This window comes from Rhamphochromis longiceps, linkage group LG9, assembly GCF_057381845.1.
Source record: "Rhamphochromis longiceps isolate RC_006_pf linkage group LG9, R_longiceps_female_GT1.1, whole genome shotgun sequence".
NCBI classification, from domain to species: Eukaryota; Metazoa; Chordata; class Actinopteri; order Cichliformes; family Cichlidae; genus Rhamphochromis; species Rhamphochromis longiceps.
This window is the reverse complement of record NC_140565.1, coordinates 32,960,536-32,976,614: the sequence shown is the minus strand read 5'-3', so window position 1 is coordinate 32,976,614 and position 16,079 is coordinate 32,960,536. Positions and strand designations below refer to the sequence as shown.

Here is a 16,079-nt window from a genome sequence, read left to right as displayed (position 1 = left end):
TTCAGTGGGCTGTTTTCGTCATTATGCAAATGTAGTGTTTACTAGGTTTGGGAAACCTGCAGTCAGCTGAGTTTGAAGAAGTCACTTGCAACACTGAAAACGCCATGTCCAGATGAACAGAATCAATTATTTTGGTACAAACAATTCACCACAAAAAAGACTCAATATTCAGAAATGCTTTAAACTGGGCAGTAAATATGTATGACAAACTCAAAACATTGTAATCTAAAACATACTGCAAAACAGTGCTGGCTCTTATTTCAGTGGGAGAAATTTTCATGGGCATGTGTAGCTAGAATTTTACTTTGGAGGAAATGGGGTCAATGCAATTCTTAAGCATGTGTGCAAATGTCCGATGGATGGATGGAACTTTATTAATGCCTCGGGTCGGTTCCTCCGGGAAATTCAGTTTCCAGTAGCACAGCACCGACAGAAGTTGCATGTTACAGATATGCTAAGGGAAATGAGAGTAAGGATATAAGCACACAGCCCCACTCCATTGACGACTTACTGTTGGCCAAAGCCCTCAACGACTTTTACTGCCGGTTTGATGAGACATCAAGCAGCCTTGACATCTCCATCTTCCCCAACAATAGAGACATCATCCCCCCACCTCCCCACTCCCACCAGCACAGAGCCATCACCACCATCAAAGACTTCACCCACAGGAGCCCCCTCCTCACTCCACAGCTATGAGGATTTCACACCACCATCTCCCACTACAACCCTTCATATTCATGAAGCAGATGTGAGGAAGCAGTTTAACCTTATAGACCTACCACAGAACCAAGTCTGCCTGAGCTTATCTTTATATTTTTACATGTTGTACTTCCATTTCTGGGAGCATTTCAAGTTGCTATACATCAATACAACCCTTATATCCCACATTTTAATCATATGTATGCATTAAGTCAACAGTAACTACATAAATTGCAAAAGTGGTATTTTTACACACATTTCTAGTTAAAGAAATTTCAGAGGTTCATCCCTCAAAATTGTAAATGTAAAAAAGTTGCATAAAACAGTTTGTGTGCTTCCAACCAGACGAAATTAATTTTGAGTGTCTTCATAGTTTTATTTTTGAGATACACCAATTTGTTTATACTGCAGCCACCAACTTTGTAATTCTCATTTACATGACTTATTTAAACATTCTCCTCTTGAATGCAAAATTCTTAAAAACATCTTTTATTCTTTAAGAGTAAACAAATCTGAAAGCTGTTCCATCCTAAAAGAGTACAACAATGTGTAGTTTATGATGTTCTAAAGGTTTCAGCATCTTTTTGAATTTGTCACATGAGGAAAGGTATGAGTGAGCTTTCGTAACGTACCGTGAGTGATGCTTGTCAGCACACAAACCCAGAGTTTCTCTACAGCAGGGGTGTCAAACTCAACTGCACAGGGGGCCAAAACTCAAGGCACACTTTAGGTCGCAGGCCGAACAAGATAACCATTTTTTGAACACACTTAAACAGTTTTTTAAACATAAATATGAATAAAAACAGACGGGAATATTATTCCAGAAAAAAAAAACCTTAAAAAAACTTTAACTTTATATATTTTGCTCTTCATAAAAATAGATCCTGTCAAAATTATGCAAGTTAGAAATATGAACATGCTGCCAAAAACCCCAGATTAAATAAATGAAAGCATACACAAGGTTGGAGCCGCATGTAAAGAGCTGGGGCATTACTTCAGGAATGGAACTAATAAACTGTGCGGGCCATTCAGTGTCATACTTTGCCTTGAGGGTCCCATTACAGTGGAACTCCATCTGAATCTGCACAGGTGCAGTTTTCACGTAAATGGGTTGCGAAGCAGCTCGAAATTCTCTTTGTGTGCTTCAAAGTCACCAAAGCGCCGTGCGTACTCAGTGCGCAGTGCGCTCAGTTTACCAGCAAAGTGCGCCGACATGGTTCAACATTACTTGGCAACAGTGAAAGTGAGACAAGTTGCACTGGTGCATTTGTGACAGCTTCACTTGAAATGCCTTCACCGCATCATACATGCCATGTCCATGAACCGACAGATTTCCTTGCTGAGCACAAAAACACTATTAAGAACTTTTCCCCAACTCAGCCAACGGACCTCTGTATGACAGGGAATGTCGGCAAACTCTGAATCTATTTCTCACATAAAAGACTGAAATTGACGGTGATTTAAACCTTCAGCTCAGATAAAATTTACGGTCGGCGTTACGGTGATCATTACATGCTCCATCTGTCAGTGCGCCCCAGGGCAGCTGTGGCTACAGTGTAGCTTGCTATCGCCAGTGTGTGAATGTGTGTGTGAATGGGTGAATGACTGAATGTAGTGTAAAGCGCTTTGGGGTCCTATGGACTAGAAAAGCGCTATACAAATGCAGGCCATTTACCATTTACCATTTTAGGACTTTACCACACAGCCTTTCCTGGTGTGTGATCTGCTGTTAACTCACCGGTACATTTCTCCTCCTGCATCTTTACTCTCATTCTGCCGACTTGTCCACTGCACAACACCGGCGCTCCATCTGTTGTAAGTCCAACAAGTTTGTCCCAGGGCAGTTTCATGTCGGTTACACTTTGACATACGTTTTTAAAAATGTCTTTTCCTGTCGTTGTCCCGTGCATCGATTTAATGTTCAATATTTCCTCTCCACTGATGAAGATGGCGAGCTGTGCAATGCCCATCATGTCTGTACGTTCATCACAGCAAGAGAGTATGCAATAACGTGTTTGCTTCTTTCACAAAACTGTGTTTCTAAATCAGTGGCCATCTCACAAACCCGATCAGCAATCGTATTTCTCCTCAGGCTCACATTTGCCAAAATCTGCCTTTTTTTCTGGATAGCATCGCACAGCTTCATCAGAGTGGTACCGGGCTGATTTGACTGTCTCCTCTGCTACAATAAAATTTGCTTTCACAACAGCTTCACTTTGTGATTTACCAGTTTACTACCAATGTAAACTGTTGGTTTACCAGCAATGTCTGTAAACATACATTCAGTCTCCCACCGGTGCTCTCTCTTTGCCATTGTGAGGGGCTAGCTTCGCAATAACAGAAGTTTGACTTGATTGACGCGGGAATGTCTGGGAAAGAGGCCGCAGCGCTGCGTTACAGGATCTGTTGTTTGTGGGTTAATAGCACCTCATATCGTCGGGCCATGCATAACAGTAATTAAAAATAATCTATATAAAATGATCTCACTGTCCTGATATGAATGTACGCTGGGCCAGTTTGAGTGTGTGCAGTGAGAATTCAGTCAAAGTATTTAACTGGAGTGTGAAAAAATAAGCTGAACTCTACAGCTTGTGTGGTCTCCTGTGGCTTTAGGTGCTGACAAGCCTTCCAGCTGTTCTCCAGCATTTTCATTTACAGCCGTAAAATATCTCCACATGTTGCTCCTGTTTCTCTCTCTCTGCAGTCCAAATGGGTTTTCTGTGTGTAGCCGAGTCACGTGACGGCACAGTATCAAATCCGAGCAGGGCAGAAGAAGGGGGCGGAGCAAAGTTAGTCTGCCGCATAAGAAGCGGTGTTCAAACAGACAGCTGCTTCTTCATCCGCAGCGAGTAAAATAGTGAACTCGGAGGAGCATCGATCGTAAACCACTACCAACGTTTGGATCGATATCTGCATCGATCTGCCCACCCTTGTCTCCTGGATCGTAGCTGAGATCAGCGTGAACCACGTGGGTCTCTGCTCCCTGATCTGTTTCCTGTGTTTGGAAAGAGTTCCAGCTTCATCGCGGAGTTTCTCTCGGTTTGTGGGCTCATCTAAAGGTAAGCACCGAGCTAACTTTACTGTGAGTTCAGTTCATGTTGAGTTTAGCTCCTGAATGAGGTCTTCTGCTGCTCTCCTCGGTGTCTGTTCACAGTTTATTGTGAACACGTTGAGAGAAGAGTGAGAGAGTGTTTGGAGAAAAACACCAACTAATCATTAGCTCAGCATGCTGGGAGAAGTTGGAGCAGAAAAGTCTTTTCATTGTCCCTGCAGCTGTTTTTCTGCCTGCACCAAACCTCTACAGCCTCATTTCTATTTGAAGTGATAACAGGAAATGGATGAGAGCGATCTGCTGCAGTATCAGGGTCACAATAAACTTTATTGTCCAGCTGCTGTGGATGAACACATGAGAGGAAGTGAACTCCTACAAAGTCTCATTTTAATGAGTGGCTGCTGTAAAGTGATGCACAGGAAGATGTTAACAAAAACTAATGAAACAGAGATGAAAGTAAACCGTGTTCATATTTGAAAGCACAGAGAATAAAATATATTGTGGTGGTTAATGTGCAGCTCTTGGTGATTTGGGAGAATCATGTTTTTAATCATGTTGTGGATTGAATTTTTATTTCATTTTGTCTACAGAAGTTTTTCCCACCTGTGATTGTTCGGATTGATTTGTTGGGTTGACCTGAATCATGTGAAGGTTTAAAGCTGCACTTCCCCCAAAAAGAATAAAGTATAATCAAGAAAAATGTAATAATGTCTTCCTGTGTCAAACACAGCTGCAGTCAAAGCAGGAAGGAAAGCACTGAAACCACTGATCAAAGCTCATTAATCAAAGTCTGCTGATCAATAGCAATGAGTACCATTCCCGCTGCAAGTGATCAGTGGTTGTTGATCAATGATCATGAGAATTTGCAAATTAATGCTCAATAACTGACCTCCCAGCCCATTGTTCCTTCAGTGGAGCTCGTTTCAGTCATTATGCAAGTGCACTGTTGAAGATTGGGGAAACCTGCAGTCGGTTGAGACTGAAGAAGTCACTTGGATGAGTGACGAAACGTTTCTCCCACAAAAAGCTACGTCCAGATGAACAGAATCAAAGTTTGGGGAATGGTGGAGTTTGGAGAGCGGCACCATGGGGGCTGGAGAGACTTGTGAAGTGGTGATCAGGTGTGGGCCTCTGTTATTATGAATGGTGGGGGTGGGGGGTGGAACTGGGGGGCTGAAGGAGTTGAAAGTGTGGGGTGGGGGAGTAACAGGTCTGTCCCTGTTTGTGGAAACCACAGGAGGAGCTGTTCAGGCTGTTGCTGGGTGTGAATTGTTGATGGAGTCTTTAAACTTGTAGTTGCTGTTTTCCAGACTGAAGCAGAGTCGTTAGCTGAAAACTGGTTTTAGAGGTTCATTCAGGACACCTTCTCAGGCTCTTACAGCCTTACCTGTATCATAACAAAGTGTATAAACCCCAATCCACCTTTAACATGGTCCTTCTCCCAAACCTTCAAATAGGACTTTCTGGCCCTGTCATAGTAAAGGGCTGCTTAGAATATTAGAGCCAATGTCACAAAGTTCCTCCTGAAGTATAAGTGAGTGAGAGAGTTTCCTCACTTTGCAGCACAACACGTCTCACAAGATTTCTACAAGCAATCAGAGTGAAATTTGTACTTTGTGTTGTCAGATGAACATATGAGACACTTTGACTCTTCAGTGCAGTGTGGAGCCTAACAAAGATCTGTTTTGTGTCCCAGCTGATCAGCAGGAGGAGAAGAGTCTGACGGAGCAGCAGAGGAACATTTTCAGCCATCCGGACTCAGCTGAGTCACTACAGAGGAAACGATGAGCTCAACGTGTGTGTGTGTGTGTGTGTGTGTGTGTGTGTGTGTGTGTGTGTGTGTGTGTGTGTGTGTGTGTGTGTGTGTGTGTGTGTGTGTGTGTGTGTGTGTGTGTGTGTGTGTGTGTGTGTGTACACACACACGGTGGTCCAAGTGTGCTATAGATAATCTCTATAGCACACTTGGACCACCCATAAAAGGTTAATGGAGGGAGTTCAATTTGTTCCACGACTGCATTTCACTCACTGCCTCTGTTTGTTTCTCTGTCACTGCAGGACCAACGTGGAGCGAGAAGTCAGCGCTCTCAGGAGGCCGACAAACCTCACAGAAGAAAGGGAGAGACAAAATACAGCTGTGACGAGTATGGGAAGGATTTTACCGTAAAAGCTTCCCTAAAAATGCATCAGGTCATCCACACTGGAGAGAGACCGTTCAGCTGTGGAGACTGTGGAAAGTCTTTCACCCAGTCTGGAAGCTTAAAAACACACCAACTCATCCACACTGGAGAGAGACCGTTCAGCTGTGATGAGTGCAGAAAGTCTTTTATCCAGTCTGGAAGCTTAAAAACACACCAACTCATCCACACTGGAGAGAGACCATTCAGCTGTGGAGACTGTGGAAAGTCGTTTTGTGCAGAATCCGTGCACATGCTCTCATTACTGTTTTAGCCGTTTGGTGGTTGTTGAAATTTTCTGAGGTTTAACCTGAGATTCTGGCGTTTTGGGCAAAATTAATTTATATTTAAAAATCAAGTCAGGATTTTAATGAATTGATATCATGTTATCCAAGCTAGAATCAATTTTAATTGATAATCAAAACCCAGTGAAATGCAGTCGTGGAACAAACTGTCATTACTTGAAGCTTTTCAACACAGTCCTCTTTGGTGACATCTGCTGGTCAAAATATGAAGAGCAGTTTGAATCTACAAATTATAATGAAGCGCTTCATTATGTTTAGTATCATGTGACAGTTCTGTCTGATATCAGGCTACTGTTGTGTTGCTTTGCACATGTATTTTCTGTGTGATTGAAAAGGTTTTGAAATTTCATTAATAAATAATTTTGATGAATATCCTTATTTAAACATGTGCTGTGGTGTGGTTTCTCTTTGCTTGTGACTTCTTGATGTTTGTAAACATAATAGATATAAAATAAAAACATATCAGGGACAAACAGCGGGAATTTTACTGTTCTGAACTTCTAGACATTCCTTTTGGAAATAAACATTTACTAAAAAGATGCAATGGTTTTTTGAAAAACATTTATTCTGAACTGTGCACCACAATTTCAAAACATTTTCTGAAAGATGTAACAGTGTACATGTTCTCACTTTCATTAGAATTGTGTTTATCAAAAGGTCTGACATAGGTGAGCTGGTAAATGCAAATAACAGCATTCTCATCACTTATTTCTTCAATACAATATGCATGTCCTTCATTCATCACTTTGTGGAACTTCAGCGCACTTCTGCTCTCCCCCATATTCCATCTTCACAAGCATATCCTGTGTGGAGATTGAATAAAAATTAGTTGACACTAATTAATGGCACAAATAATCCGGTAATCAATTCCAGCACAGTAAAAAAAGGAATCCTCTTTGAGCCATTACTTGTGTAAAGTATTTTCCCAAAAGACAAGGACACAGGCAACAGGTAATACTGAACTAAATGTAAAACCTCAACCTTTTTTATTTTTACCTAAACTGTGTGCACAAAACTCTGGAGGGATCTATGCTAACGTAGAATCCAGTCAGGACGTCTGCTACTGCTGTTTGCTCGTTTTTTTTTTATGGGCGATCGTTTTCAGGCTTCCAGTAGCACCATTATACCAACATTTCACATTCTAGACATTGTTTTAGGCGTATTTGACCAAAAGTTTGACTGAAAATTCACATGCAAGCTTTTTTTCAAGGCTGTGGTATTTGCCCGCAAACAATACCTTTCAGCTAGCTAAAACAGAATGTTATGCGATCAGCGAGCAACATGGCTAATGCCTTCCACACAGCTTTGTCTCAACTCCAAAGAGCCACAGAAGTAAAAGCTCATAATAATAATTGAAACAATCTTTGAAAGAATGACTTACCAAGCATGGCAAACAACTCAAATATGTAGAGCAAAATGTTCTGAAGCGGCTTCACTTCAGCTTCGATTGGAGCCGTGCTGGGGGCGGAGTCTGTGAATTTACTCTGTTGGTGTCATAGCCCCTGTAGGAGTTCAGAGTTAAGAGGTCAAGAGTTAATGTTTCCATTGTAACACCTCCAGATTTGACAGAGAAACACTCATTTTTAACACTCGATTTTAACTACTATCATTTTACACCTCAGAGTTACATTAAAAGAATGTGACTCTGCTTAGAGTAAAATTAACTCTACTTTTGCAAGGAGACTATTAACACCAAAACATTTAACACTTTTGAATTTGCTGTGTATTATTGTGTTTTTGTTCCATGTATTTTGGCACAGATTTATGGTTGTATTTTCACATCTGTTGTTTCAAAGTTTCAAAGAAAAGGTTTGGGTCTCCAAAACCTGGAAATTCTACTTTTCATTTTGTAAAAAAAGAAAAACAATTCTACAAAGTTTTGTTAGGCGTGTGACAGATCATTTTTCTCTCTCTCTGATGTAACAAATGGAAAGTTCTCTTAACGTCAGCATACCTGTTTTCATTGGCACAGACTGAGGCCTATCAGAGGAGGAGACTTGGCTGATTTCCACATTGAAATTCTACCTTCTGTACAAGCACTGTAGGAGTGGCGTTGAGGCAAAGATAATCTGGCAAATGATCAAGAATCTCAAGTGTCAACAAACCAGATTTTTCTTAGTTGAGCAGAGCTGATGGCAGTGAAACACTGAAGACATTTCTGATTTTGCTTTGTGATGTCGGAGGAGAAGCTGAAGTCCAGACAACACCAGAGGGTAAGCTGACTTGCTGCAATCCAGATCACAATCAGGCAGAAAGAAGCAGGTTTTGTTGTTATTTTTATTGCGTGTTTTACTGAGGCTGGATTATCAGCAAAACACACCTGGGGCCGAGAAGCTCTGACCTCACGAGTAAGTGTCAGGTATTTTTGGATAATCTGTCAGTACAAATCTACAATGTTGTAGTATGTGAATATCATGTGTGTCAAGGAAAAGCAATAGAGAGAAAAACACGTATAAAACTGGCACACTGCATTGTGTGAGAAATGACCTGATGCAGAGCACCGTACAACAAAGCACTTTTAACAACCCAGGGTTTGTTTTCCTTATTACGCCTCACTGACTGTAACTTATCCTCATGTGTTACATGACTGTGGATTCCAGCTCAATACACCAGCTGAGGGCTATGAGTCCATTCACAATACAGAGACAGTGTTGGCAGCAGGTTCCCTGTTTCTGTATATTAAGTGGACAACAAACAGGAAAAAATGTGAAAAATAAAGCTCATCTTAAAAATCTGTTTTTCTTGTTAGTTTTTATCAGTTAAAGATAAAAACTTCAGGCTTGCTTTCAAAAATTCAGGTCTTATTATCTTTGCACTAAGATCTTTAAGAACAGTGATGCTATTTTCCAAACATTGATTAGTTGGGACCTGTGTAGGTGTAGCTTGGACTTGCTCAGGCTGCACGAGAGACAACTCAAAAATCAAAAGCAGGGGCTGACCTCTCCAGACAGAATCCCACTATATCTCTGCATGACAAATCTCCAGACTCGAGCTTTAATTTGGTTATTCTTCCTTATGAAACAAGCAGGAAATAGTAAAGAAGATCAGTCAAAGTTGTGAACAGCTGTCAGGCTTGGATTGGATTTCAAAGATATTTGGGATGTGTGTGTGTGTGTGTGTGTGTGTGTGTGTGTGTGTGTGTGTGTGTGTGTGTGTGTGTGTGTGTGTGTGTGTGTGTGTGTGTTCCTATACTGTCTTGCCCAAGGACACTTAGTAGGCATAAGAATGGAGACAGCAGCAGCCAAGGATTAGCAGATGACCTGCTCTCCAAAGCACCCCAAGCAGAAAAACCTCACAGCTGAATTACTGTTGCATTTTCTTTTTTCAGTTTTCTTTTGCTTGAAAAACATTCATGTGAAAATAGTCACCCCGTATGCTTTTCCGAAATCACAGTGAGCAAGAGCCACATGTTCAAAATACCCTCATAAAAAATGCTTGTTAACCAGAGGTCATCCATAACCAATATCTAGTTGGTAATATAATACGTTATAAAATACACCTTTTAAAAAGTAGACAGAAGATGTTTAATTGTTCATCATTTTTTATGCGTGTCATGTGTTTCGGAATGAGATCTCAGATTACTAGTAAAACAAAGTGCTCCCAATATTCAGATCTGTGCACTACATGGGGACAGTATCTTCTTATCTTTCTAATCCCCACATCCAGCTTCACAGCACAGACTTCTGCTTGATCAGCTCTGTTTTTTTATTTAACTCAGCCTGGAGTGGACTAAATGCAACATTACAGCAGTTTAGAAAATATTCCCCACCAAGTTGACCCATCGTGCATGTTTTATGTTACTATTGTTTATTTCTTCAAAACTAAAGTCGTCAGGGCTGACATTTTCTTTCCCACACAGAACGATGGACACTGGAACACCTGCAAATGTTTCCTTAAGCCTTTTGTGTGCATTGTGGAATATATGTAAAAAGTGCTTTAGAGTGTAAAATTTCAAACAGTAGAGGATACGATTACTAAAGCTGGACAAACACAGAGAATTTCCATAAAGTCTGAATGACAAAGGAAAAGAAGCTAGGCGTGTTTCTTTGTTTAGCGCTTTTTATGTGTTACGTGAGCCGTGGTGGAGAAAGAGCTCCGTTTGCTTGAGTAACCAAACACAGTACAACAAAGTGCAGGCATGCAAAGTACTGGCCTGTAGATAAGAATCAATAAAATGTGCTTCAAGTGTTACAGTGTAAGCATCTTTGTTTATAATGTAAAGTGATTAATATTATTACCATAATAAAAATAATATAAGGGCAATAAATAAGTGGCATTGCAAGTCTACAAAACGTTTGGGGTTTTTGTGTTTAGAAGCGATTTAAAGGATGTTGTTGATGACTTAAGCTTTTATATTTAACCCTTAAACAACCAGAAGGACCGACCTGATGATCTAAGACCATTTGAGCGATAGTGGTGTAACAGAAATGCTACCATGTATAGAGGGATTCAGTCTGAGAGCTGGGTTTTGTTAATAACTTAATCAAAGTGTTTTTATTGAGTTTTCAGAAAGCATATCATTCATACAGAAAAGCTCGAACTCAAGTCCTACAACACAGTGTAAGACAAAACTATACCCAGACTTTTGTTAATAACTTAATCAGTGATTTGTGTTTTTGACGCATTTTAGTTCATGATAATTCATCTCATTATTAAATTGAACCAATGTTAGAAGACTTCTCAAACAAGAGGAAACTGTTGGCATAACTTCAAACAGTCTTTACACAAAAAATGTGTACATATATATCTGATTTAACAATCAGTGGGTCATATGATAGTTGGGTTTTTCTTTGACATTGTAGGGTCTACCTTACAATATAAAGCACCTTGAGGTGACTGATGTTGAGATTGGTACGCTGACAAAATCTTCTGAGTAAACGAGAAGCTGTTCTTAGAAGTTTCTGCATGAATGCATCACTTAAAAAATTGGCGCTCAGGTTCACTGTACAAATGTTAGAAAAGGAAACCGGCCTCTTAAATGTTAAATCCTCTGCACCGGGTTAATGTGTTCTTGTGTGGCATGTTTGCATGACATCATCCAGGAAAGTAAAAAAAAAAAAAACCCTCCTGAGTCTGTTATTGTAAGATTGAGAGTAGTGAAGTCTTTGTGTTACTATTTATAGAGATGTGACTCAATACCAGTCTTCAAATACCAGTTCAGTTTAAGCACACAGACTTACAAACTGTGTAAGCAAGTGATAAAAAATTAAAAAAAATTATTATGTTGTTATTGAAATGTTATTATCATTAAAATATAAAATATTATTATATTATTAGTAATAAATATTCAAATGTTATTATAAAATATTAATCGCTACAGGAAATAGATAAACAAAAGACAACATTTTTTTAATTGAAATTGTTTATATCAGGGGTGCCCAATCCCGGTCCTCGAGAGCTAATATCCTGCAGCTTTTAGATGCATCCCTACTCCAACACAGCTGAATCAAATGGTTTGATCTCTTCAGCATGCCATCATGTTTGGCAAAGGCCTGATAACAAGCCATTCATTTGATTCAGGTGTGTGGGAACAAGGATGCATCTAAAAGCTGCAGGACGGTAGCTCTCGAGGACCGGGATTGGGCACCCCTGGTTTATATGAACAGGTAATGGGACATTTTGCACGTATCCACATACTGAGGAGGCAGTGACCCAATGATATTATGTGATTAACATCATCAGTGCAGATCATATGCTTGTAATGACGTGTTTCCACGCTGTGGTATTGTTACTGATTTAAATCATCCGCCTGGCCCTCTGCCAGCGAGCCACAGTTTTACTGAACGCACCTTTGTTCGCTTCGCTGATCTCGTTCAGGTTTTCTGGCCGTGCCAAAATGAGGCCCTGTGATGGATGCCATCTTGGAAGCATCACAGATCAGCACATACCAGAGACTGGAGCGACCAGCTGCTCTAGTTTCACAGAGCGCCTCATCAGTGCAGACTTCAGCCATCACCACAAACCTACAAAGTGAGACCCATGTAACAACTTAATGTTACTGTAACAAGCTTATTGTTCCATGTGTTCTTCCTTAAGGGTGTTTTTATTCAGAGATGGTATCAGGGTAGCTTTGCATGATTCACAGCTCATTATAATCCTTATTTATCTTATAATGGATTTTTGTGTAAATACCAACCAGTCATGTGAATAAATACAGTAACTGTTGAAGTATGTTTAGCATATGAATTCAGATTTACATTTTCTAGCACTTTTGCACTCACTATGTTCATCTTTCAAATCTCCAACTGTTTACACATTGACGCATGGCTGCCGTAAAAGAAATTATGATTTTAAAGAAATGAGGCACACTTCTTCTTTACTTGGCCCGCAGCTACACAACATTTGTCTCTTTAAACCGAACTGACAGACTGACCCTGTCTTTCAGTGATGACCTGCAGATGGATGCGGTGGAGTTTTCCACGATTCTTTATCTGCTGATGAATCACAACCTAGACCTGATAAACTTTAACTTGGAGAATAAAATCGTCAAGTAAGCTTGATTACCCATAAATACGCAGTGAACAGCAGCTCCTATGCTTAAAGCCCTGTCTCTGAGAGTTTCCTGATTATCTTCGATCTGACTGTACTCCTCTTTGATTGTCTCCCTGGTCTTGATGCTTTCACGTGGCTTCAATGTGCCCAGTTTGTGTATAAAATCTCGTCTTCCCTCACCTATTGTTAGATCATCTGTTTGTTCTCTCTCTGCGTCTACCTCACATCACCTTATTTGGCCTGCATCTGCATCCTCCCTTTAAGTCCTCTCACTTACTGTAATATTAAAAACTAGAAGCAGGGAAAAACAGCTGGCCCAACATGTGCACTACTCTTGTACAACCTGACATCCAAAATGTATGAAATGAAAAAAGTAAAATGTTTTTTTTGGCCTAAAATCATATGCGTTGTTTACACACAAACATTTAGCAGAGATAATCACATTTGAATTAAAGAAACTGCTTCCGGTGCCTCAGCAAGTAGCTCAGCATGTTTGATTCAGCAGTTACCCCAAGGCTGGAACTGACCCACAGACTGTTTGCTTGCAAGTGAATTTGTTAACCACTACACCCGACGGACATTTACAAACTAATTTTTTAAACTTTGTCTCCACTATAAATCACAAATGATCTGCCACTACATAACTACGCTACATACATATTAATACATCTGAACTTTTATTACTTCACATGCCTTCATTCTGTGTTTTACTCAGGATAAGATTTTATGTTAGTCATCTGCCTCCATTTCACCCTTTCTTTACCATCCTCGTTTGTCACACCAGCCCACTGTCCTCCTTTACGACCTTCATCCATGAGGTGTTACTTCTTTCCTGGCAGCTCCATCTTCAGCATGCTTTGGCCAGTATATTCACTTTCCATCTTCTGCACATGTGCAAACCATCTCAGCCCTGCCTCTCTAATTTTTTCTGTGTTTCGCACTCATTTTTAATCCTGTCCATCCTCTTGCCTTTTTGTTAGTATCACCATCTGTAAAATACGCATCATAGCAGACCGTACTAACATCTTGTAAACCTTCCCTTGCACTGTTGCTGCTTCCTTATTTTACAAATGACCCCTAACACTCATCTCCACTTGCTTCACCCTCCCCACGCTCTCTTCTGCACCTCTTTTGTTCATTGTTTGATGCTTTGAATGTTTGACCCCAGGTATTTACTCATCCACTTTCAATATCCTTGCTCCATGCATCATCAACTTTCTACTTTGCTCCCCTCTGTCACTTGACTTTTATTATTTTTAATATTTCACAATAGCAATCACATATTAGCCATCTTTACTTTTATTTGTACTTCTGCAAGTGAGATGAGCTGATGGTTTGTGTTTTTGTAGCCTTGCACTGTTGAGAGTTCATAAACACTTGGCTTCTTTTTTTTTTTTTTAATTTCTTTTTAGAAATGCTTGCGTGAGAACCAACAGTAAAGGGCTGGACGTAAAATTCTAGACTCCACCCTCAGCATTAAAGTAAGATACCTTTTCTTTGATCAGTTTTTACCCTATTCCTTATACCATCAAGTTATACTCATCCTTTTCTCTGGTGACACATGGCTAATGGAAGTATATTCCACAGGTCATGACATTATCAGCTGGAGAATAGTCACGAATCCTAGAAAGGTGTTCCCTCGATGGAAAACCTTGGATCCAAAATGAAGTTATTGGACCACAATTCTTCCAACTAACCTGCCTTGAAGTCATGTTAATGATTCAAAGCTCTTCAAACTTTGAAGATCATTATTTAAATCACTTCAGAAAGTGAGGACTGCTGTTGAACCTTATTTTCCAAGGTGCCTTCAGAGCAGATGGATTGATTTAGCACAGGTTTTATGCTGGACCACAACCCAAACTCAGCTGAAACAGTTCAAATTTAACTGTGGGATTCTCTCTTCTGCATATGTCTTTAGGTGTAAGTCATTGCTACACCTTACAGTACGAATGGCATCCTGGTGTGTTATGTAGCATTGTATAGTCTCAACATTAAAGCTTTTTAAGGGTCTGTACAGATACAACTGGAATCAAGTGTAGGTAACTTCTAGTTTGCTAAAGCCCCCATGTTAACAATTTGTATTGTAGTTATGACTTCTGTCACATATGTAAAGAGCAACAGAGACAGAGTGTGCCGGTGAAAATCTGGGACATCTCTTCCCCGAAAAGCACCAGCTGTGCTTGTAGTCGACTGGTTTTGTCTTCACTTTACACTTTTGCTCATGTTAACAGATTCCACAAACATTTAAACAATCCTGGGGGGCGGGGGTGGGTTATTTCCATTAACAGCCGGCTGCTGTTGGTTTTCTCAAAAACAAGGGACTTTGTTGGGGATGACTTTCAGTGGTCGAATAATCCACATTTTTTGCCAGAGAAAAACCTGTTTTTGTTTATACTTCATTTGGAATTAATTTCCAATAAGAAAAATGTTTCCTTCCATATTTTTACCTTTTTGTTTCACTGATGTGATTATTTTTCTTCATTAAGTTTTTCCAGTGAAAAATATCCATTAACTTATACACACACACGATACCGGTGTTTGCTTACCACAGGAGTGCACAAAGCAAGTTTGGCATAGCCAGTGTGATAGGTGGCTCAAAATAAGCTAAAACCGTTTAGTTCTAAAATGTAAAAAGTTGAACTAATAGACGCTTTCAGCTGCTCCTCTATTTCCACAGAAGTCCCAAAACAGATGGATCCACATCACTTGGCACAGAATTTATGATGCAACCTCCCATTTGTCTGAGCTTAAAGTCCACAAACCTGGCCTAATGTTTCGTTCACTATGACCTGAAATTAGCAAATCAGCCCATGAACTCACCAGGAAACAATTTAAAGAGGTCCAGGCAGACAGATATTTACACAGGAGCTTAAATCTTTTTTGCAACCATAACTATCGCCCCCTGGTGGCCAGCGAGAAAAAAAATATAGGTTTAGGGCACTTTGTATTGGCTTCACCTTTCAGACCTGGAGTTTGAAAAGAGACTAAAGAGGACATTTGAAACACCAGCTGAGTCTCCATCAGCACATAAAGAAACTATTGATTGTCCCCACTTCAGTCAGAGACGTCACAGAGAAGCATGCAGTGAAAGGAAACACTGCAAATACCTGAACTCTGTTACTCACATCAATTCAGGTGTTAATCTATTTGTTTTGTGAAATTACATACAATTCCTTATGATCTTGGAGGATAAAAATCCTACAAGTAATATTTTTTTCTCATTTGTGCTCTGTTAGCTGAAATTCCAGCAATAAACACATTTAGCAGCTAATCAGCAGTAATGAAAAGATGAAAGTGTTGCACTCGACATTAATGTGGCCTTGTGGCACACCCGTCTGCTGCCACCATCTTTACATC

At 40.1% G+C, this 16,079-nt stretch overlaps 1 long non-coding RNA gene across 1 annotated transcript; it reads left to right on the top strand.

Annotated features, from left to right (window-relative positions):
- Positions 1-3,311: 3,311 nt before the first annotated feature.
- Positions 3,312-6,614, top strand: LOC146662659 (uncharacterized). The gene is made up of 2 exons (XR_014913160.1): positions 3,312-3,758; positions 5,448-6,614. It is a non-coding gene; the product is annotated as an uncharacterized LOC146662659 (long non-coding RNA).
- Positions 6,615-16,079: the final 9,465 nt, after the last annotated feature.